The following is a 24,707-nucleotide window of genomic DNA, read 5'->3' as shown; positions in this document are numbered from 1 at the left end:
CTGAAATCAATATATATACTGAGGGGCCAGATTATTATGATCTCTGAACGCATAATAATCAGTGTATATCCCATATAATAAAAGGCTAATATGCAAATTCTCCCCTCGACCAAGAGTTCGACCAGCAGGCAGGCCAGCCTTACCGCCCTTTCCCCCCCTTCCTGGCCAGGCAGGTCTGACCCCACCCATGCACAAATTCATGCACCTGGCCTCCTCTAATATTTACTTATATTTATATTTATATTTATATTTATATCTATATCTATATTTACATTTACATTTATATTTATATTTATATTTAAATCTATATCTATATCTATATCTATATTTATATTTACATTTATATTTATATTTATATTTATATTATTTATATTTATATATACATATATATATTTATATATACACTAGAGGCCTGGTGCACGAAATTCGTGCATGGGGGTGTGTGTCCCTCAGCCCAGCCTCTACCCTCTCCAATCTGGGACCCCATGAGGGATGTCCGACTGTCCGTTTAGGCCCGATCCTGGTGGGATCGGGCCTAAATGGGCAGTCGGACATCCCTGCACAATCCAGGACTGCTGGCTCCCAACTGCTCGCCTGCCTGCCTTCCTGACTGCCCCTAACCGCTTCTGCCTGCCAGCCTGATCACCCCCTAACCACTCCCCTGCCAGCCTGTTTGCCCCTAACTGCCCTCCCCTGCAGGCCTGGTCACCCCAAACTGCCCTCCCCTATAGGCCTGGGTCCCCCCAAACTGCCCTCCCCTGCAGGCCTGGTCCCCCCCAACTGCTCTCCCCTGCAGGCCTGGGTCCCTCCCAACTGCCTTTCCCTGCAGGCCTGGTTGCCCCCAACTTCCCTCCTCTGCCAGCTTGGTCACCCCTAACTGCCCTCCCCTGCAGGCGTGATTGCCCTTAACTGCCCTCCCTTGCAGGCCTGGTCCCTCCCAACTGCCCTCCCTTGCTGGCCATCTTGTGGTGGCCATCTTGTGTCCACATGGGGGCAGGATCTTTGACCACATGGGGGCAGCCATCTTGTGTGTTGGAGTGGTGGTCAATCTGCATATTACTCTTTTATTAGATAGGATAGAGGCCTGGTGCATGGGTGGGGGCCAGCTGGTTTGCCCTGAAGGGTGTCCCGGATCAGGGTGGGGGTTCCCTTGGGGCGTGGGGTGTGCTGGGTGAGGGGCCTGTGGTGGTTTGCAGGCTGGCCATATCCCCTGGTGACCCAAGCGGAGGCCCTGGTATCTGGGGTTTATTTATCTTCTACAACTGAAACTTTGTAGCCTGGAGCAGAGCCAAGCCTTCTGCTTGCTCCGTGGCAGCAGCCATTTCTATTGGGATTTATGTATCTTCTATAATTGAAACTTTGTAGCCTTAAGTGAGGCCTGGGCCAGCCAGGGTGTGTGGAAAGCTTGGCTTCCTCCCTCACCGGGGGCAACCCTAGGCTCCTGCTCTTTCCAGCTCTGTGGCTGCCGCTATTTCTGTTGGGATTTATGTATCTTCTATCATTGAAATTTTGTAGCCTTGAGCGGAGGCCTAGGCCGGCAAGGGCAGGCGGAAAGCTTGGCTTCCTCCATTGCCAGGGAAACCCAAGCCTCCCTCCTGCTCTCTGTGGTTGTAGCCATCTTGGTTGGGTTTATTTGCATATTTGCTCCTGATTGGCTAGTGGGCGTGGCTTGTGGGTATGGCTTGTGGGTGTAGTGGAGTGATGGTTAATTTGCATATTACTCTTTTATTAGATAGGATTTCTATATACACTAATAAAAGAGAAACATGCAAATTGACACCCCTCTGCTACACCCAGCAGCCAATCAGGAGCAAGTATGCAAATTAACCCAACAAAGATGGTGGCAGCTATGGAGCTGGAGCGAGCAGGAGGCTTGGATTGCCCCCGGCGATGGAGGAAGCCAAGCTTCCCGCCTGCCCTAGCCATCGCTAAAGGAGGGGCTGGAGAAAAAAAAAGGAGGGGCTGGGAGCCTGGGTCACCAGTGGGCGTGGCCAGCCTGAAAACAGTGCTCAGCCCCTTACCCAGGCTGGCCACGCCCCCATGGAGTAAGATTCCCCACTGCGGGGCGTGGTCAGCCTGCAACCCACCACAGGACCCTCGCCCAGGCCGCACCTCACCCCAAGGGAACTCCCACACTGATCTGGGACACCCTTCAGGGCAAACCAGCCAGCCCCCACCCATGCACCAGGCCTCTATATATACTAATAAAAGGGTAATATGCTAATTAAACTGGGAGACCTTCCAGGAGACCTTCCGGACGTTCTTGTGGACAAAGCCATGGTGGCAGGGCCGAGGTAGAGGTGGTTAGAGCCCAAGAGGGGAGGGCAGTTGTGGGGGATCAGGCCAGGATGGGATGGCAGTTGTGGTGATCAGGCCAGCAGGGGGGGACAGTTGGGGGTAAGCAGACCAGCAGGGGGGCCAGTTGGGGGCAAGCGGGCCATCAGTGGGGGTCAGTTGGGGGTGATCAGGACAGTGGGGGGTGGCAGTTTGGAGTGAGCAGGCCAGCAGGGTGGCAGTTGGGGGCAAGGACACTGGCACGGGGGGCCGTTAGGGGTGATCAGGCTGACGGGGGGGCATTTGGGGGTGAGCAGGCCAGCAGCAGGGTGCAGTTGGGGTTGAGCAGGCTGGCAGGCAGAGTGGTTAGGGGCAATCCGGCAGGTGAGTGGTTAGGAGCCAGCAGTCCCGAATTGCGAGAGGGATGTCTGACTGCCGGTTTAGGCTCTGTAAACCGGCAGTAGGACATCCTGAGAGAGGTCCCAGATTGGAAAGGGTGCAGGCCGGGCTGAGGGACACCCCCCCCCACCCCGTGCACCTGGCCCACTAGTGTATATATATATATATATATATATATATATATATATATATATATATATATATATATATATATATACACACACATATATACTGAGTGGTAGATCATAATAATCGGGCCACCCAGTGTAAAAGTTCAGGGAAATCTTTCTAATGGAGTTGATCACATTGTTGAGAATTGAAAATCATAAATGCAACCACTACCCTGCTGAGGTTTCCAACTACTGCTTTAGCGGACAAATTCTTTAATATTTTTCATTTATTTTAAGTTCATCAACACACCAAAATGCAGTTACTATTGATTTTCTATACAACATTATTTGTCAACCTTGAAGTCTAAAGTGGCATCTCAAAATGTTTCATAAGAGGAAATGAAAGTGTGCCAATGTTTTTTGGAGGAAAGATATAAAATAGAGATGTCAATGTTAAGAACTGACAGCTTGTCAAGGCAGAGCTAAAATATTGGGAACACATTCTGTAAGGCCTCCACCCCTTCAGCAAAAGAGCCTCAGCTGGAAACATACTAAAAAATCCTTTAAGAAATGGTCGAAGCAACCATGTGAACAGAATGACATTTATTTAAAATGGGAATTAAAAACACATAATTTTGAGCTGTTTGCAACAGATGAGGATCTTTATCAAAATGTTTAAAGCAATGAGCATTACCCTGATGTCACTGGCATGAAGAACAGGGAACCGTTTTGTAGAAAGAAAAATATAGTCCAGCTGCTACTTTATTCTCTATTCCTCTTGATGCCATAATTCTTATTCCTCAAATTTAACTTATGCTTTGAAAATAAATTGAATTAAGCCAATACAGTCCATTTTTCCAAGAACATTGACTACCAAATACAAAGCTGGAAGTTTAAAACCCTTTGGATGTACACGAGCACATATGTGCATAAATATGTATGTGTGAGAAAGATGCTAATTCATCATACAGACAGCATTCCATTGTTTACTTGAAGTTGGTTATTGAATGGGTTTCTTTTAGTGCAAAATGTCAGTTAACATACAAAGCATGTCCTAGAAGAAAGATAGGTTTCCAAGCCAGCCAACAAAACAAAACAAAAAACCTCTTCAATAAATGAAAAAAAAAAACCTGTAATTTGTAAACTTTCTTTAAAAAAATGATTGATTTGAGAAGAGGGGGAGAGAGAGAAAGAGAGAGAACCATCAATTTGTTGTTCCACTTATTTATGTATTCATTAGTTGATTCTTTGTATGTGCCATGACCAGAGATCGAACCTGAAACCTTGGTGTATAGGGACAACATCTAAATAACTGAGCTACTCAGCCAGGGCTCAATACAAATATTTTTAAAAGGAGATTCATTCTCAAAACCTTGGACTGCAGGATTAAGGAAATTGAGTGCCAGACTTAGCTCTGCATTTCCTAGCAACTAAGGCCATAAAGGAAACATGCTGGGTAATAGATTCTGAACTTGTGATAAAAAGGAAGGGTATAATTTTGTCAGGAGAGTCAACTCCTAACTTTGATGTATCTGGATGATGCTCTAACCAACTGAGCTAACTGGCTAGGGTCTGTAAACTTCTTGAAGGTGGGATGTTGTAGTGAAAAGGCCATTGCACTTGGAATCAGGAGACTAGGATTTGAATCTTTTTTAAATACATTTTTTAAAATATATTTTTATTGATTTCAGAGAGGAAGGGAGAGGGAAAGAGAGAGATAGAAATATCAATGATGAGAGAATCATTGATCAGCTGTTTCCTGCACACCCCACGCTGGGAATCAAGCCTGAAACCCGGGCATGTACTATGACCTGTAATTGAACTGTGATCTCCTGGTTCCACAGGTTGACACTCAACCAATGAGCCATGCTGGCTGGGTAGAATTTGAATCTTTATAATACTGATAACTACCAATTCCTTTATTTAAAAATGAATCTAGGAAATGACACAATCCTAGTTTTCTCCTCCCATTGATTGGTCAGTTTCTATAATGCAATACTGCCTTTGGATGGAGGCTATTTTCATTATTTATAAAGAAACTAGAGGCCTGGTGCACAAATTTGTGCATGAGTGGGGTCCGACCAGCTGGCCCACCCTGATGGGGGCTCATTGGCTGGGCTGGTAAGGGAGAGGGGCTGTGAGTGGTTGGCCCACCCTGATGGGGGGTCAAATGGGGGGGCCAGCCACAGGGAGGGGCCTCGGCAGTTGGCTGGTTGGCCCCGCCCCTGATCAGGGTGTTGGGGGCCTATCAGGGGCCAGGTCAGCTGGGGGGGGGGCAATCGGGGCCCAGATTAGGCTGGTTGGCTGCTGCAGTGCACTTCATAGCCACCAGTCGTTCTAGTTGTTCTGGTCATTCTGCCGTTTCAGTCACTGGGCTTTTATATATATAAATATTGAGGGATACAGGTTCAAAATGGTGACGGTTCAGCAGCCCATGATGAACCTTTTCTAACAATTCACAAAAAGACACAGAATGAGATGAAATCTTACAATATTACTAAGTTCTAGAAATTACATTTAATGTATAGAGAAAATCTAGGAAATGTTTCTAGTAACTCCTAAACTAAATTGAAGAAAGTGAGGCTCAACAAAGTGAGGTTCCTATATACCAACTGACCTTATCTCTAACTGTTCTTATTCATCACGATATGGCAACATTGACCCTCTTTTGGTTTCTTAAATATGTCAACTTGTTTTGGCATCATGGCCTCTGGAAATGCTGTTACCTCTGCGAGGAAGTCTCTGAACCAGATCTTTACAATGTTCTCTCATCATTGTCATTTAGATCAGCTCTAACTCCATCTCAGTAGGGCCATTCCCTGATCACCCACTTTAAGCTATTCTCTACCCCCACTCCATCACCTTCTATGACATCATCCCAATATGTTTTCTTCAAGGCAGTTATCATTTTTGGAAATTATAATTCAATATTTTTATTTAGGGAAATAAGTTAAGATCAACATAATGAGAAAAGCAACAACTATTTATTCAGAGATGTCTATAGCAAGGAGCTCAGCTACTATCACTTGTGTTTTGACAGAGACTCAAAACCAGAAAAAAGAATGAGAACATTTTTTTTTTTAAAGATGACTTATTTTTTTAATATATTTTTTGGATTTCAGAGAGGAAAGGACAAGGAGGGAGAAATTGAAACATCAATGATGAGAGAGAATCATTGATTGGCTGCCTCCTGCACACCCCCTACTGGGGATCAAGCCCACAACCCAGGCATGTGCCCTTGACCAGTATTGATACCAGGACCCTTCAGTCCTCAGGCCAATGCTCTCCACTGAGCCAAACCAGATAGGGCAGGAATGAAAATATTTTATAGGGAAAACATGGATGGCTTCAGGTATGAACTGATTGGAGGCTGTTGGCAATGGGAAGCTGCTGAATGGTAACCTAAAGCTGGGCATACTATGTGATTGGTAATGGGTATATATTTGCCTTTTTCTAGTTGGTCCTAATTGAAAGTGGGGACAAAATTAAGGAAGCTATCAATTATCAGTCAAGTCCTAGAGATTTTTGGGTCAATTACTAGAGATAGAAGTAAGACTTTCTACAAGCTTGAGTTATAGCAGGCTGGTTATCTGGGCAAGTTGCTGCACATTATGGGTCAAAATTCCATTTTTTTAAATATGGTTTGCAGGTTCTCCATTTGTAATTTCAGTCTCTCAGTTGCTGGTCATATATGTCTCCCAAACAGAATTTAAACTCATGACAGCAATTCCCTTGTATGTCTTGTTCAATATGGGCTCCCCACTTATTAAAACACTGATTGGCACATAGTAAGTATTCAATATATATTTGACAAATGAATGATTGAAAGATGAACTTTGAATGCTCAAAGTCTTTAGTGCTATATATTTATTGCCTCTGAAAGCTGAAAGCAAAATAAAAATATATAAATATACAGAACTATTTCTTTGGCCAGCATGATTGGTTGATTTTGTTGATATTTGATCTGATGTAACTCAAGCATGGTGATTTAGTTCCAGTAGAATAACCTCTTTACCATTAAAATGAATACTAAATTATATCATAAATTATTCATGAAAGCAGAAGATGTAAAATATTAATGGCAACTCAATCATAAATGGGTACTTTGGCAAAGACTGTAGTGAGGTGCTTTTGTCAATAGCTCTGGGAGAAGACAAGCTGGTCATGATGGTTTTATTCATAGCTGGTTGTAGGAAGTTTTTGTTTTTTTTCATATAGATGGAGTTTAGGTATAAGACAATGTGGCACTGAATGACAGGAATGAGTCTCCTCAACTTTGTCCTTGTAAGTCCCAGAGCATGTAAGCGTAAGTCCTCTTAGCTACTCATGATGACCAGCTTGAATGGCTGGTGAGGATGTTTTGTTTGTTTGTTTATTTGTTTACAAGTTTTTATTTTTAGAGGAAGATGAAGGAAGAGAAAGAGAGAGAAACATCAATGTGAGAGGGAAAAAAGATACCTTTGTATAAGAAACAGTTTTTTAATTTTTTTTTATTTTATTGTTTAAAGTATTACAAATAGTAGTACATATGTCTCCTTTTTTCCCCCATTGACCTTCCCCCAGCCTCCCCTACCCGCTGGCACATGCCCTCATCCCACCACCCCAGTGTCTTGTGTCCATTGGTGTGCTTATATGCATGCATACAAGTCCTTTGGTTGATCTCTTCCCCCCAACCCCAACACTCCCCAGCCTTCCCGCTGTAATTTGACAGTCTGTTTGATGCATTACTGCCTCTGTATCTATCTTTTTATTCATCAGGTTATAATGTTCTTTATTTTCCATAAATGAGTGAGATCATTTGGTATTTTGCTTTCACTGACTGGCTTATTTCCCTTAGCATAATGCTCTCCAGTTCCATCCATGCTGCTGAAAATGGTAAGAATTCTGTCTTTTTTATAGCAGTGTAGTATTCCATTGTGTAGATGTACCATAGTTTTCTATCCACTCATCTGCTGATGGGCATTTAGGCTGTTTCCAAATCTTAGCTATGGTAAATTGTGCTGCTATGAACATAGGGGTGCATATATACTTTCTGACTGGTGTTTCTACTTTCTTGGGATATATTCCTAGAAGTGAGATTACTGGGTCAAATGGGAGTTCCATTTTTAGTTTTTTGAGGAAACTCCATACTGTTCTCCACAGTGGCTGCACCAGTCTGCATTCCCACCAGCAGTGCACGAGGGTTCCTTTTTCTCTGCATCCTCACCAGCACGTGTCATTTATTGGCGATTCTGACAGGTGTGAGATGATACCGCATTGTTGTTTTGATTTGCATCTCTCAGATAATTAGTAACTTTGAGCATGTTTTCATATGTCTCTTGGCCTTCCTTCTGTCTTCTTTTGAAAAGTATCTATTTAGGTTCATTTCCCATTTTTTTTTATTGGATCTTTTATCTTCCTTTTGTTATGTTGTATGAGTTCCCTGTAAATGTTGGAGATTAAAACTTTATCAGTGATAACATTGGCAAATATGTTCTCCCATGCAGTGGGCTTTCTTGTTTTGTTGATGGTTTCTTTTGCTGTGCAAAAGCTTTTTTTTTTTTTTTTTTTGATGTAGTCCCATTTGTTTATTTTCTCTTTAGTTTCCATTGCCCTAGGAGCAGTATTGGTGAAGAAATTGCTTCGGCATATGTTTGAGATTTCACAGCCTGTGGATTCCTCTAGTATTTTTATGGTTTCCTGTCTTATGTTTAAGTCCTTTATCCATTTTGAATTTATTTTGGGGGGTAAGTTGGTGGTCTACTTTCATTTTTTTTGCATGTATGTGTCCAATTTTCCAAACACCATTTATTGAAGAGACTGTCTTGACTCCATTGCATGTTCATGCCTCCTTTGTCAAATGTTAATTGAGCATGGTGGTTTGGGTCAATTACTGGGTTCTCTATTCTATTCCATTGGTCAATATGTCTGTTCTTGTGCCAGTACCAGGCTGTTTTGAGAACAGTGGTTTTGTAATACAGCTTGAAATCTGGTACTGAGATCCCTCCTACTTTGTTTTTCTTTCTCAGGATTGCTGCAGCTGTTTGGGGTCTTTTTTTTTATTCCAGATGAATTTTTGGAGAGTTCTTTCTAGGTCTGAAATATGCCGTTGGTATTTTAATGGGGAGTGCATTGAATCTATAGATTGCTTTGGGTAGTATGGGCATTTTAATGGTGTTGATTCTACCAATCCATGAACATGGTATGTTCTTCCATCTGTTTATGTCTTCCTCTATCTCTTTTTTCTGTGTCCTGTAATTTTCTGGGTATAGGTCTTTTACCTCCTTAGTTAAATTGATTCCTAGGTATCTTAATATTTTTGGTGCAATGGTAAAAGGGATTGCTTTTTTAGTCTCTCTTTCTGTAAGTTCACTATTTTATATAGAAATGCCATAGATTTCTTGGTGTTAATTTTGTATCCTGCCTCATTGCTGAATTCATTTATTAAGTCTAATAGTTTATTTTGATGGAGTCTTTGGGGTTTTCTATGTACAATATCATGTCATCTGCGAATAAGGACAGCTTTACTTCTTCTTTTCCAATTTGAATGCCTTTTATTTCTTCTTCTTGTCTACTGGCTAATACTTCCAGCACTATGTCGAACGGGAGTGGTGAGAGTGGGCATCCCTGTTTTGTTCCTGTTATTAGGGAAAATGCTTTTAGTTGTTGCCCATTGAGTATGATGTTGGCTGTAGGTTTGTCATATATGGCTTTTATTATGTTGAGGTATGATCCTTCTGTTTCCACCTTGCTGAGAGTTTTTATCATAAATTGTTGTTGGATTTTGTCAAATGCTTTTTGTTCATCAATTGATATGACTATATGATTTTTATCACTCATTTTGTTTATGTGATGTATCATATTTATTGATTTGTGGATATGGTAACATCCTTGCATCCCCGGGATGAATCCTACTTGGTCATGATGTATGATCTTTCTGATGTACTTCTGGATCCAATTTGCTAGAATTTTGTTTAGGATTTTGGCATCTATGTTCATGATGGATATTGGCCTGTAATTCTCTTTCATTGTGTTGTCTTTATCTGGTTTTGGTATTACGGTGATGCTGGCTTCATAGAAGGAGCTTGGAAGTGTTCCTTCCTCTTGAATTTTTTGGAGTAGGCTGAGGAGGAGGGTAGGTTTTATTTCTTCCTTGAATGTTTGGTAAAACTCCCTGTGAAGCCCTCTGGCCCAGCGTTTTTGTTTGCTGGAAGCTTTTTGATGACTGCTTCAATTTCTTCCATAGTTATTGGCCTATTGAGATGTTTAGATTCTTCCTGATTGAGTTATGGAAGGTTATATTTTTCTAGGAATATGTCCATTTCCTCCAGGTTGTCCAGTTTGTTGGAATAGAGTTGTTCACAGTATTTTTTAACAATCCTTTGTATTTCTGTGGGGTCTGTTGTTATTTCTCCTCTTTGATTTCTGATTTTGTTTATTTGGGTCCTCTCCTTGCTTCTTGGTGAGCCTGGCTAGAGGTTCATCAATCTTGTTTATCCTTTCAAAGAACCAGCCCCTGGTTTTGTTGATCTTTTTATTGTTTTTTTGTTTTGTTTTTTTTTTTGTTTGTTTGTTTTGTTTTGTTTGTTTGTTTTTGGTCTCCATATCATTTATCTCCACTCTGATCTTTATTATTTCCTTCCTTCTGCTTACACTGGGCTTTTCTTTTTGCTCTTTTTCTAACTCTTTGAGTTGTAGGGTTAGGTAATTTATTACCATTGTTTCCTGTTTTCTGCAGTAGGCTTGTAGAGCTATGAACTTCCCTCTCAAGACTGCTTTCGCTGTGTCCCATAGATATTGGATTTTTATGTTATCATTGTCATTTGTTGCCATGATGTTTGTTTGTTTTTTTTTTAATTTCTTCTTTGATCTCTCTGATAACCCAGTCATTGTTTAATAGCATGCTATTTAGTCTCCATATGTTTGATTTTTTTGGATTGTTTTCATTGCAGTTGATTTCCAGTTTTATGCCACTGTGATCTGAGAAGATGCTTGATATGATTTCTATCTCCTTGAGTTTGAAGAGACTTTGCCTGCGACCCAATATATGCTCTATCTTTTAAAATGACCCATGTCCATTTAAGAAGAATGTATATTCTGTGGCTTTGGGGTGAAATGTTCTGAAGATGTCAATTAATTCCATCTGATCTAGTGAGTCATTTAGGATTGTTGTATCTTTGCTGATTTTTTGTTTAAAGAATTTGTCCAATGGTGATAGTGGAGTATTAAAGTCCCCTACTATGATTGTATTGCTGTCAATCTCTCCCTTTACATCCTCCAGAAGTTTTCTTTTTATATATTTGGGTGCTCCTGTATGGAGTGCATATATGTTTATCAGAGTTATTTCTTCTTGTTGGATTGCTCCCTTTAGTATTTCAAAGGGGCCTTCCATATCTCTTGTTATGTCCTTCACTTTATGATATAATTTGTCAGATATAAGTATTGCTACCCCAGCTTTTTTTTTTTTCATTTCCATTTGCGTGAAAAAGTCTTTTCCATCCCTTTACCATCAGTCTGTGTGCATCTCTTTTTTTTTTTTTTTAGGTGGGTTTTCTGTAGACAGCAGATATATGGGTCTTGTATTCTTATCCACTCAGTTACCCTATGTCTTTTGATTTGGGCATTTAATCCATTTACATTAAAGTTATTATTGATAGGTACTTGTTTGTCTCCATTTTTATTATTTACCCCTGTCTTCCTTCTTTGCTTCCTATTTCTTCTTTTTACAGCAGACCCTTTAGCATTTCTTGCATTGCTGGTTTGGTGGTAATAAACTCCCTTAGTCCTTTTTTGTCTGTGAAGCTCCTGATTTCACCTTCAATTTTGATTGATAGCCTTGCTGGGTACAGTATTCTTGGATTCAGAAACTTCCTTTGCATAGCTTTGTATATTTCATTCCATTCCCTTATGGCCTGATGTGTTTCTGTTGAGAAATCAGTGGCTAGTCTGATGGGGGATCCTTTCTTTCTCTCTCTGGCTGCTTTTAAGATTCTTACTTTGTCGTAGGTGTTTGCCAATTTAATTATAATGTGCTTTGGCGTTGGTCTTTTGGGGTTCATTTTATTTAGGAATGTGTGAGCTTCTTGGATTTGTGTGAGTTTTTTCTTCCCTATATCAGGGAAGTTTTCTGTCATTATTTCTTTAAACAGGTTTTCTATTCCTTCCTCAGTTTCCTCTCCCTATTATGCAGATGCTGTTTCATTTTGTGTTGTTCCAAATTTCCCTTAGGCTCTCCTCTTATTTTTTATTTATTTTTTCTAGATTCTGCTCTGCTTTCGTATTTTTTCCTACCATGTCTTCTAGCTCACTGAAGCAGTCCTCTGCTTCTTCTAATCTACTGTTGATGCTTTCTATTGAGTTCCTTATAGCAGTGATGTTATTTTTCACTTCTTCTTGGTTCTTCTTCATTTCCTCTTGGTTCTTACTCATATTGTCGATTTTGTCTTCCATTCTTTTCAGCCACCTTATGACCATTTCTCTGAATTTTTTCTCTGACACATTGCTCTCTTCCATTTCATTTACTTCCTTTTCTGGTGATGCCTCCTATTCTTTCATATGTGGGCTGTTTCTTTGTCTCCCCATTAACTCTCTTATCCAGGTATTTGGTTATGTATTTCTCTCTCCCCTTTTCCTACGTGGAATCTGACCTTTCTGTGAGAAGGTGCAGAGCTCCTCTGAGTCTGGATATTCGCGTTGCTTGGGGTCTGGTTTTCCTGGGTTCACAGCTGTTACCTGGGGGTTGTTGTTGTATATCCCCAGGATTTTTAGACTTCTGATAACAGCCACTCTCCCCTTGAAGATAGTGCTAGTGCGGTCTCCATGTCAGAGCCGGTTGCTCTGGGAGCAATTTCAACAGCAGTGGAGGCTGCCCTGTCAGGAGAACCCTGTCTGGCAATCCCTAACAGTCCCTTGGAGTATAGCTGTCCCTCAACTCACAAATAAACACTCCCCATGTGACCACACACTCTCCTTTTGTTCTCTCACTCATGCACTATCTTGCAGTCTGCCTTCCTGTCAGTGGCCATCTTCCCAATCTCCCAAGAGACTGGTTTTATTCTAAAACTCCTGGCTTTAAAATAATGTATCTTAACTTGATTGGACTAAAGAAAGGTTCACAATTCTAAGGACTTTTGGTGTATGTGTAAATTAGTAAAACATTTCTAAAAGACAATCTGTCAAAAAATATTCAAAGCCCTAAGAACTCTGACATGTCACTTTAGGAATTAGTCCCCCAAAATGGAAATATAACATATGGAATGGATATGATGGGATACTAGCCCACTTTACATTCTTGCTTTGAGGGAATATTTAAGAATATGAACTTATGTTCATGCTGTTGTGCTAAGTTTTACAACGCTGAAGGATGGTATGTATGTAAACAATAATCCAATTTTCAAATGTATTAAGAATATTGATATTTGAGAGTATATGGCAGCCAAAGGGAGAGGAAAGAAAAAAATGTGAAAGGAATAAAAGATAAAAGGGAAAACATTGCCATGTCAGAATTGGAAAACTAAGAGTCAGCTGGAGATTTTGCAATTTCTTCATCCGCTGAACTAAATATTCCAGCCTGCAGCCACGTAGGGGTTGCAGTCACAGGACAGTCCCTGGAAGTCTAGGTTAATATTGTGCTACACCAAAAGAGCAGCCATGCCTTAGCCTTTCTTGTTCCTTGGCCAGAGAATTATGCTGGCATTACAGATCTGGAATCCAAATATCTATTGATTTATTTTCAAGCACTCAATTAGTTTATACTGCAGTCATTTATAAAATGTGCTATCACATAATAGTTGCCCATTCATTTCCAAAACGCCTATGTCATAATGAATGGGCATTAATGAATCACTAGAATACTAAGTGATATGGAATATGGTTACATGTGTGCTTTCTCCATCCAGTCACAAAAATACACTCTAATTTCATTGCTGAAACTAAGCTGATAGGAAATGATAATAAGCTGACATAATTAATGGATAAACTAGTTTAAAGATTGTATCAAATAAGTTTCTTATGTTGAAGTGTCATAATTGTTGCCCCAAAGGCCGACTCTCTCTCACCAAAACCAATTACTTTTGAGGGCATAATTCATTGATGATTAAGTATCAATCTATGCAGAAATATGTAGCAGTGTCTATAAAAGACATTTTACCTACAATACATATGTTGCAAAGTCTATTGGCTCAGGGTAGATGCTCTTTAATAATTGGACTTTTTATCTTCTATGGTGAATATTTTCTAGGTTATCTATGAAATTAGATCAAAATTTTAAATACATATAATTTTAAATACATATAAACATCTTGACTACTGAATATGTTCCTAATTTTTTTTAAAGACATGTTCTTACTACCCAATGCCTCATACCCCCAAAACATAGCACAGGGCCAGCAAGTAGTAGATCAGGGAATGTTTTCAGATCATGATGATAAAAAGCAACACTTCTTTGGAAGCAATACAGCATTGGGGGATTGGTGCTGGGAGTGTGAAAGGGAAAGTCCTTAAAAAACTATGCATAAACCTTGCAATGAAAAATAAATAAATAAATAAATAAAATCAAGGGAATGACAGCACTTCTGCCAAAATGACTTCTTAGGCCAGACAGTAAAAGCATTCTTCTTAGAGGAATCTATAAGTTATATACTTTGAGAAACAATGGATGCAATAGAAGAATCTAGTGAGTTCATAAATAATATGGGGGGGGGGTGTCATCCTGAAATTTTCTGTACGTTAATGGTTATTTTTTTTAGGAAAAGGATAATAATTTATCCTCTCCACAATTGAATGTAAAAAGTGTTCAGTAGAAGGTGGAGTGACAAGTTCAAAAACATCGTTACACGGGAGAGGCTTTACCATTTACCAAGAGATTTGTGTATCCCAGGCAAACTGTGAGGCCTCTTCACATAAGCTTACCATACCCAGTAAAAAGTATGAAACTAACATTTGCATTTATTTTTACAAACAGCTAGCCATTTTATCCAGAGAAATCTATTACATATTTATTACTTCCCCCGCTTACATTTAATGCCACCTGTAAATATAAGCAAATCCCATATGTAGTTGCATCAATTTCTAAACTCCTTATATTTTTCTGTTAACTGTTTTCTCCCATGTTGAAATCTGAAATATAATTCTATGTCATTTTTCTATATTGCAACTGCTCTCCATATCTATTGGCTCCTTTCTTAGTATTCTGGTCATTTTCTAGTTGTCATCTGCATTCCCTGAGATGATTTCAAGCCATTTCTCTATAATATTAGTATCATTTCAACCATGTCTATTCTAATCTAATATTTGAGCTGTTCTCTTACTGAATAGAACTCCATTAGCAGCATTATCCATAAATATTAATTTAAATCAATCTTGTGAATAGAGAAGAAATGGTTAATTGTTACTGAACAGTCATGACTACTTAAAATAATTGTGGGGGAGGACTTAATATTTTATTCTAAACTACAGATTTTTTGGGGAAGCCATACTTAACAAACTAATAAAATCAAATTAATGAAAAATAAAAATGGGTGTTCAAATCAGAAGAACAAAATATCTAAATTTATTTAGAATAGAGAGAATAATAAAAGTGTGTTTTATTGCTTTTTTATTTTTGTTTAATTTTGGTAATATCTAATATGGGAAATCACAAGTGACAATTATATTTCTCAATTGTTCAATATATTCAATAAAAATCCAGAGTTATACCCAACTTTCATTGCCTTCCTAAAAATGATATTGAACTACTTATACATGAAGAAAGTGTGAAAGTGTGCAAATTCCATCTTAAGTCTGGTCATTTTAAGACATTTTAATTCTCAGAAGGTTTCTTCATGAACTACAGGGGCACATTTTGTGTTAAGGCTATCACTAGATTTTCGTTTGCCCTGCTCTCTCTCTTAGGCTGTATCTACATTCAGAAACAATTTAATTGATTAGTTAGTCATGTCCAGAAAATGACCAATATACTAGTAAAATCAGAACATTTCAGAGATGCCAGCATCTTTGAAAATCAACTAATCCTGTTCACCCTGTTAGAGCTGAGAAAACAGAGGCTACAGTTTGGGAAAGTAATTGTTCAGCAATTACACAGTAAAAGATCCAGGACCAGAATCAATATCTTTTGATTTCCAGACTGCATTATTTTCTATTTGCTTGACTATCTCCTAGATTTTATTAGTATTTTCTAGTTTGTTTATGTTTTCATTTGATCTAAATTACACAACATTTTTCTAGAATTAAATTAACTGAGCAATGGTTTTGATATCATGTGGACAAAAAAGTAATTATTTAGTAAATACATAGAATCTATGAAGTTTATAGACACCTCTCCCTACCTACTATGGTCCTTGTATTCTGTGCTGGTCCTTCCCTGATGGCTTTTATTATTTTAGGGACAACAAAGGCTTGCTTAGAGGAGGCTTTTTAATAGCCTCAATAAAGTCTTAATGGTGACATTTCTCAGGACATTTGCTTTTTAACAGATGCCAGGCATTTGATTCATTCTCACAAAGGTTTCTCTGTGGCACCTTATTCCTTAGCCTCAAATTTCACCAACCCCTACAACATCCAGGACACTCTCTACTCTTTCCATCAATGGTAACAACCTAGTTCTTATTTGTCCATCCACCTGTAAGTAAACACTGATTGTGTGCTTGCCCTGTACCATGCACAGTACCAATTACTAGAAAGAGAAAGAGAAACAAGGTCCAATTCCTATCCTCAAAATATTCACTGAATGGCAGCAGTGCCTCACCTCTGAAAAATGTTCATCTCCTGATTTTGAAATAAATTTAACATTGGGACCTTTATTTAGTTCTCTAGGATCAAAAGTGTTACTTGACAAAAAAACTTACTTGGTGGACTGAAGAACAATGTTTTACACAATGATCTCATTAAAACTACTCTGATTTCTATAAATAAAAGCCCTTGGATGAATCCATATGAGAACTGACGTTGGCATCAACCATTTTTTTAAAAGGAAAGTATTGCAACAATTGTGTCTGCTACACAGATAAATTGATTTGTTCATTTCCCCTTTGGGAGGAAAAACAGGATATACAAATACACCATACTAGTCATTTTTCATAATGAATACCTGTGGTTAGGGAAATAATTTAAGGGGAACTTAAATGTCATCTAGATCTTCTTATTCTCTCATCAAGGTATTATCCAGTATATTATTTCTCACTGCCAGGAGGATAAACATAAAGAATCACATTTGCAAATAGCAAAGCTAATTTTAAGACACATCAATTCTCATGTGTGAAATGAGTGCAATAATTGTGTATATGACAAAATATGTGTGAAAATGTAGATACACATTTGTGGTGTGGATTTAAGGTGGATGTTTATGAAAATTGAGCAAAATCTTCTACATTTTAATTAACCATTTAAAAAATGTGTGGACCTATTCCCCACAAAGAAACACTAGCACTAAAGCAGAACTGAGATTTTATATATTAACTTAAAAACATGTAAAAGATTTTCACTTTGTTTTAGACTTCTTCAAATTAGTGAAGAATAGTAAAACATAGCCATATTTATGGACATATAGATACAAGTAGATGACTGTACACAAGATAGTGAAAAGTTCAGAAATAATGTAATCTGAACAGCAGTGGAGACAATGTGGGATATGCACACTAGAAGAGAAAAGACTTGGCACAGACATACAGTTTGTTTCTAATACAGTAATCCCCTCTTATCCACAATTTCACTTTCCATAGTTTCAGTTACCCAAAGTCAACCTCAGCCTGAAAATATTAAATGGAAAAATTCAGATATCAAATTGTATTAGTTTTAAATTGAGTAGTGTGATGAAATCTCACACAGTCTCACGCTATCCATCCCAGGACATGAATCACCTCTTTGTCCAGAGTCTCTATGCCTTATAGCTACCCACCCATTAGTCACTTAGTAGACACCTGGATTATCAGATGAACTATAGAGGTGTCACAGTGCTGTGTTCAAGTCACCCTTATTTTACTTAAAAATTACCTCAAAGCACAAAAGGACAGATGCTGGCAATTCAGATCTGACAACAGAGCTGCAATGTGCTTTTTTTAAGCAAAAAGGAAAAAGTTCTTGACTTGATAAGAAAAGAAAAAATGTATGCTGAGGCTGCTAAGATATTTGGTCAGAATGAATATTCTACCCATGAAATTGTGAAAAATAAATTCATTCTAGTTAACTGAAAGAGAGAATAAGAGAGAGAGCATATTCCATAGTTTTCATTTAAGTATCTATATATATAAAAGGCTAATATGCAAAGTGTCCCCTTGGGAGTTCAACTGGGAGACCAGGAGTTCAATCGCTCGCTATGACATGTGCTGACCACCAGGAGGCAGCATGGAATGAAGGAAGGCCCCGGCCAGCAGCCAGAAGTCTCTGACCGTCCCTGATAGCTGGCCAGGCCTAGGGACCCTACCCATTGCACAAATTTCCTGCACTGGGCCTCTAGTATCGTTATAATTGTTCTATTTTATTATTAGTTGTTGTGAATATCTTACTGTGCTTAAATTATAAATTAAACTTTATTGTAAGTTTGTGTGTATAGTAATACAACATAGCATATATAAGGTTTGGTACTACCTACAGTTTTAAGCATCTATTGGGTGTCTTAGAATGTATCCCCTGTAGATAAGGGGAAACTATCTGAAAGGATGATTAAGACAGAAAGCTGTATACTGATTCTACACAAATTCCTGAGGTCAAACAGATCAAAAAGATGTTACAGAGATCAGAGAATAATTTGATAAAAGGAAGAATCAAAGAATTTTCTACCAATTAGAGTTGTCTAAAAATGTAATAGGATGACTTATAAAGCAATACATCTCCTGTATCAGAAATGGTCAAGCAAAAAGACAGTTTGGCTAATTATAAGTTATGCTATATAACACATTGATATTATTTGATATTCTGTGGTTTTTAAATTGTTAATCAATGTTACATGTCAATTATATCTCAGTAAAGTTGGAAACAACATAAAATGAAGTTGAACAACTAACTTTATTGCACGAAATAAATTTATGTGGAGGAAGCATTCAAAAAATGTTTTCATTTTTTTAAAAATTTAATTTAATTTATTGGAGTGACATTGGTTAATAAAATTATATAGGTTCCGGATGCACAATTTTATAATAGGTCATCTGTATATAGTATCATGTGTTCACCACTCCACATCAAGTCTTCTTCCATCACCATTTATCCCCCCTATACCCTATACCCTCTTCTACCTCCCCCTCATCCCCTTTCCCTCTGATAATCACCATACTGTTGTCTGTGTCTATAAGGTGTGTTTTTATTTTGCTTAATTATTAACTTTATATTTTAAGTTGCAAACAACAAATTCTAAAGCAATTAAATAAAAATGGAAAGTGTGAGGAGAGCAGTCTAAAATAAATGTGACATTAATTACTTCTCACTTTTCCAGATTCAGACCCTCTGCTGTGTGTGCAGTTCAAATCTTTCACCCTCAAGTACAAGTTTAAATACAGTTCATAATCAACTTAATAATCCTTAATCTTAAAGGAAAAGATGAATGAGGGACAGCTATATTCTGCTGCATTAGAAGTCAGCAATTTTATGGAAACTAACACAAGGCAGTGAGATATCTGGAAGGATTGGGAATTGTTCTATATGGTAGAGATTGCAGTTGTATGAGTTTCAAGTTGTTTATGTCCATTCTACTTAATAGATCAGACAAAATTAAAATTTCTATATACAAATTTTCAAATCAGAAGATATTCTGACTTGTCCAGCATTCAACACTAACCATTTCTTCAGGTCTTTGTTTTTCTGGTGAAGATTCCCAGGTATTTTTAAAAATATAATTAAGATTTGTGTGCTTCTCTCTGTGTATCTGTCTTATGCTAGTTTAATTATTAGGTTCAGCCAGATACCTAAGATGGCAGAGGAAAAAATGTACTTGCTCTGTAATTTAAAGACCTTAAAAAACTATATGTCTAAAGATGTTACTTGTATCTTAGCAAGGAAAATACAAGAGTTAAGACAAGTATGTCCAGCTTACAAAGGTCTAAAATGACAGAGATATTAAGATATAGAACAAAGCCCAGCTGGTGTGGCTCAATGGTTGAGTATTGACCTATGAACCAGGGGGTCACAGTTTGATTCCTGGTCAGGACTGATCCCCAGTAGGAGGTGTGCAGAAGACAGCCAATCAATAATTCTCTCTCATCATTGATGTTTCTATCTCTCTCTCTCCCTCTCCCTTCCCCTCTGAAATCAATAAAAATATATTTTAAAAAAAGATATAGACCTGCCCTAGCAGGTTTGACTAAGTGGATATAGAGTCGGTGCTCAGATTGAAGGGCTCCAGGTTCAATTCCAGTAAAGGGCATGTACCTTGGTTGCAGGTTCCCAAGCCCTGATCCGGGTGCATGCAGGAGGCAACAAATCGATGTGTCTCTCTCACATGATGTTTCTCTCGTCTCTCCCTCTCCCTTCCACTCTCTCTGAAAATCAATAGAAAAATATTCTCAGGTGAGGATTAACAACAACAACAAAAAAAAACACAAAAAAAAGATATAGACCCAAGACTTGAATCCTGTTCTTCTGGCTCAAGAGGTAATGCACTTTCTATTATGTTGCTACTGATTTACTTTTATAACCAAAGTCCAAGAGAGCAAATGTGAATGCATAGTACATGAAATGCTAGTCTTCCTTTGTGAATTCAGTGAGAAAAAGTTATATGGAGTATATGTTGAACTCTCACTAAATATCAAAACCTAATTCAAGTGATTCATATTACTTGCTTTAATTTAATGCTATAATTCTGAAAAATTGGTATGATTTTTCCCATTTCAAAGACATGGAAATTCAACAAGATAGTGAAGAGACCTAAGTCAAATAAGTAGTAAGGGGCAAAAACAAAACTCAAATTCTGGTCTCCAAACCTATGCCTTCAAACTACATTAAAGAGTGTTTCTTAGGAGTAAAGATTCCATATAAAGAATTTAGCTAAACAATCCACAGATTAAACATAAATACTGAAAGTCTGAGGTATGGGAAAATATACAATTAGAATAATAATTAAGTCCAAAACCATAAAACATAAAGACATTTAACTAAGAACCATTATTGCACCTTTATACTATGAATAATTATTAATGCAATGTGTTCATTTCAGTTGGTTGCTAGAAACACAGTTGAAACTGCTATCATAGGCAATGTGTGCACATGGAACTTTCTGAAGGAATTTGAATTTCCTGAGGAAGGTATTTTATCCTCTTGAGAGGCAGCCAACTAACCTGAAAAGAGATTATAAAGCTTTCCTGTACCTGTCTCCAAAGTTAATCACCATTCCTAGTTAATATGAATTTAAATGTTTGCAGAATACATATTCACACTTGTGCATTTCTAGCTAAAAGCAGAATATTTTTAAATGAATTATTCATTTAATTTGAATTTTCATTGACACATTTTTTAATCTCCAAATAGAATATAGTGGTTAAGGGTATGAGGTGTGAATTTCTACTGCTTGTTTTTGAATTCCATTTCCTTCACTCATTAGCTCTGAGGTCTTGAAATGCTACCTTTAACATTGCTAAACTTTATTTTCCATACCTGAAAAATTACTATATAAATAGCTCTTCATGAGGTTCTTAAGCAAATTAAAAGAGAAAATATTTGCAAGACCTTTAGCACAAGTTCTAGTGTATAGTAAATAGCTATTAATTAATTGAAAAATATTTGCTGATTCTATACTATGTACTGGACACTGTTTTAGGCATTTAGGGTACATAACCAGATCCATTAGTAAAAATCCTTGCTCTCACAGAACTTACAACCTAGTGAGCAATAAATGTTCATTACCAATATAGTTCTTGTTGTTGTCATCATTATCATTATCATTATCATTATTATGAATATCATCAATGGGTATCCTAAAACTGTTTAGAGATTTTAGAGTCTATGAAGATAAGCTTGCCCTTCAGAGAAGCTTTCCTAGGTGTGTCATTACGCACAGTGGAACAATTCAGGTCATGGCCAATCAACTCTCAATTGCACAACAGAGCCTTACTGTATCGAAGGCTATTATATTAAACTAGTGGCCCGGTGCATGGAATTCATGCACGGTGGGGGAGGGTCGCAATCTGGGACTGCTGGCTCCTAACTGCTCACCTGCCTGCCTGCCTGATCGCCCCTAACTGCATCTGTTTGCCTGCCTGATCACCACTAATTACACTCCCTTGCCGGCCTGATCATGACCCCAACTGCCCTCCCCTGCTGGCCTGATCTAGCCACCAATGGCCCCTTCCCCTGGTAACCTGATCTTGCCCCAAACTGCCCTCCCCTGCCAGCCTGATTGCCCCTAACGGCCTCTGCCTCAGCCCCCACCACCATGGCTTTGTCTGGAAGGAAGTCAGACTTCCCGAAGATGGCTGGTTGACCTGGTATAATTAGCATGTTACCCTTTTAGTAGTATAGATAGATTATATAGGATAGGATTGCTTAAATGGGGGACAAAAGCCTTTTTAATCAGGAGAGATGCTCTTGGGAGACATAAAATACATAATCCCTATATCTTGACTGATAGCCAGCCATATGCACTATACTGCCAAACTGGTCATCAAAAAATTGAACCACTTTCTTACACTTTACATCAAACAGCTCTTGCCCTTAAAACCCCTCCTCAGCCCCCACCTTAGGTTCTGCCTTTGCAGTTCACACAGATTAGGTTCTGATTGGTCAGTTTCTATGCCAGTCAGCGTCTTCGGGCCTATTAATGGGCCTGATCAGAGAGGCAGTGCTGATCAACAGCACCAGCAGAGGCCCAAGAGGAAAGAGAGGCATGGTTGCTGGCCAGGCCTGGAGAGAAAGAGAGAGGCAATGGCTGATCAAAAGCTGCCATGGAGCCAAAACCGGTTTGGCTCAGTGGATAGAGCGTCGGCCTGCAGACTGAAAGGTCCCAGGTTCGATTCCGGTCAAGGCATGTAACTTGGTTGCAGGCACATCCCCAGTAGGGGGTGTGCAAGAGGCGGCTGATCGGTGTTTCTCTCTCATCGATGTTTCTAACTCTCTATCCCTCTTCCTTCCTCTCTGTAAAAAATCAATAAAAAATATATTTAAAAAAAAAAAAAAAAGCTGCCATGGAGGCTATGGATCAGAACCTGCTTCTTTCTCCCCAGGCCTCTATTTGGGCCTGATCCGCAGTCCCCTCAGCAGTCAGTGTTGCATCGTGGCACCCGCAGGGGTGGGCAGTCATTGCTGGATTACCACGGCAACCCAGCACGGACTTCCAGTTGGTCGAGCCTTCGGTCCTTTTGGATGTTATGACCTTGGGTTATTATATATTAGGACTAGCGGCTCGGTGCACGAAATTTGTGCATGGGGGGTGTGTCCCTCACCCCAGCCTGCACCCTCTCCAATCTGGGACCCCTCAAGGGATATCCGACTGCCCAGTGGGATTGGGCCTAAACGGGCAGTCAGATATCCCTCTCAATCCAGGACTGCTGGCTCCCGATTGCTTGCCTGTCTGCCTTCCTGATTGGCCTGAACCACTTCTGCCTGCCAGCCTAATCACCCCCTAACCACTCCCCTGCCAGCCTGATTGATGCCTAACTGCTCCCCTACTGGCCCAATTGCCCCTAACTGCCCTCCCCTGCCAGCCTGGTCCCTCCCAACTGCCCTCCCCTGCTGTCCTGATCACCCACAATTGCCCTCCCCTGCCAGCCATCTTGTGGAAGCCATCTTGTGTCCACATGGGGGTGGCCATCTTTGACCACATGGGGGCGGCCATCTTGTGTGTTGGAGTGATGGTCAATTTGCATATTACCTCTTTATTATATGGGATTGTCAAGCTCCAGGGATTATATAGTTGATAGATTCATGTGCAATCATAATGCTAGGAAAGAAAAGAGGATAAAAGATAGCTACTTCACTGACCCCTAAACCACAGCTGTCTTCCCTGGGGCAGAGTGTCCCTTTGATTCTGCTTTTCCCTGCAGGAAATAAACTAACAACTATAATATGAAAATATTTGTTTCAAATTTCTAAACAGATGCCTTGGAAGCATAACTTCCACAGAATATAGGGGTCCTCCAGAGGGCAGATAAACAACCCTTTCTCTTTCAATTAAAAGAAGAGAGGGCCATCTCTATTCCTCAGTAAAAGTCCTGTTGACAACATGAAGAGTGTGCAGATGCAAAGACTAATTGTACAAGAGATCAGAGAGAGCAGAGAAAAAGTAAAGCTATTAATGGCATCAATATCAGTCATTTCTGTGTTTGGGGAAAGTCCTTGTATTCTAAGACATCACAAGAAGAGGAGCCCACATGGGATCCTTTAAGCTATCCCAGGTCAGAAGCAAAGGGAATAATGCCCTTGACAAGTCAAGTACATATAATGAAAAAGTGGCCTTACGTTAGTCAGGATAGCTATAGTAGCATAACCAGTTCCTACTGAGGAAGAATAGATATTAAAGTGAGCTTGGTATTTGAATGACATGATTGCAAGAAAATTTTCTCTGTATATGTAAACCAAAATGTGACATCTAAGCTGAAGACAAAAAGATGAAGATGAGTAAAAATTAGTCAGAGAGGGCATGGAGACAGGTAAGTGAGATCCCTAAAGAGGAACATCATATGGGAAGGACACAGGAAGTATACTGGAGGAGTTCATTGCTCAGTATAGGCAAAAAGCGAGGCAGAAAACAGATAGCAGTGTGCTTCATTACAGTGATATCAAAGGCACTCATTCACATGGCATATGACATTAGAATTCATAGCCACACTATAAATTCTCATCCCTTTTATTTGTAATTAATTATTAATAAATTATACTTAATTATAAATGTAAGCCATAAAATGTTCAAGCTTATAATTATACCAGAGGCCTGATGCACAAAATTTGTGCAAGAGTAGGCCTTCACAGTCGTGGCTGCCTAGATTCTCCCTAGCAGCTGCCGGTGGCTGCCTGGATCCCTCCCTCGCA

The sequence above is a fragment of the Plecotus auritus genome (genome assembly GCF_963455305.1).
Source record: "Plecotus auritus genome assembly, chromosome: X".
Taxonomy (NCBI): Eukaryota; Metazoa; Chordata; class Mammalia; order Chiroptera; family Vespertilionidae; genus Plecotus; species Plecotus auritus.
Note: the sequence above shows the minus strand (reverse complement) of the source record.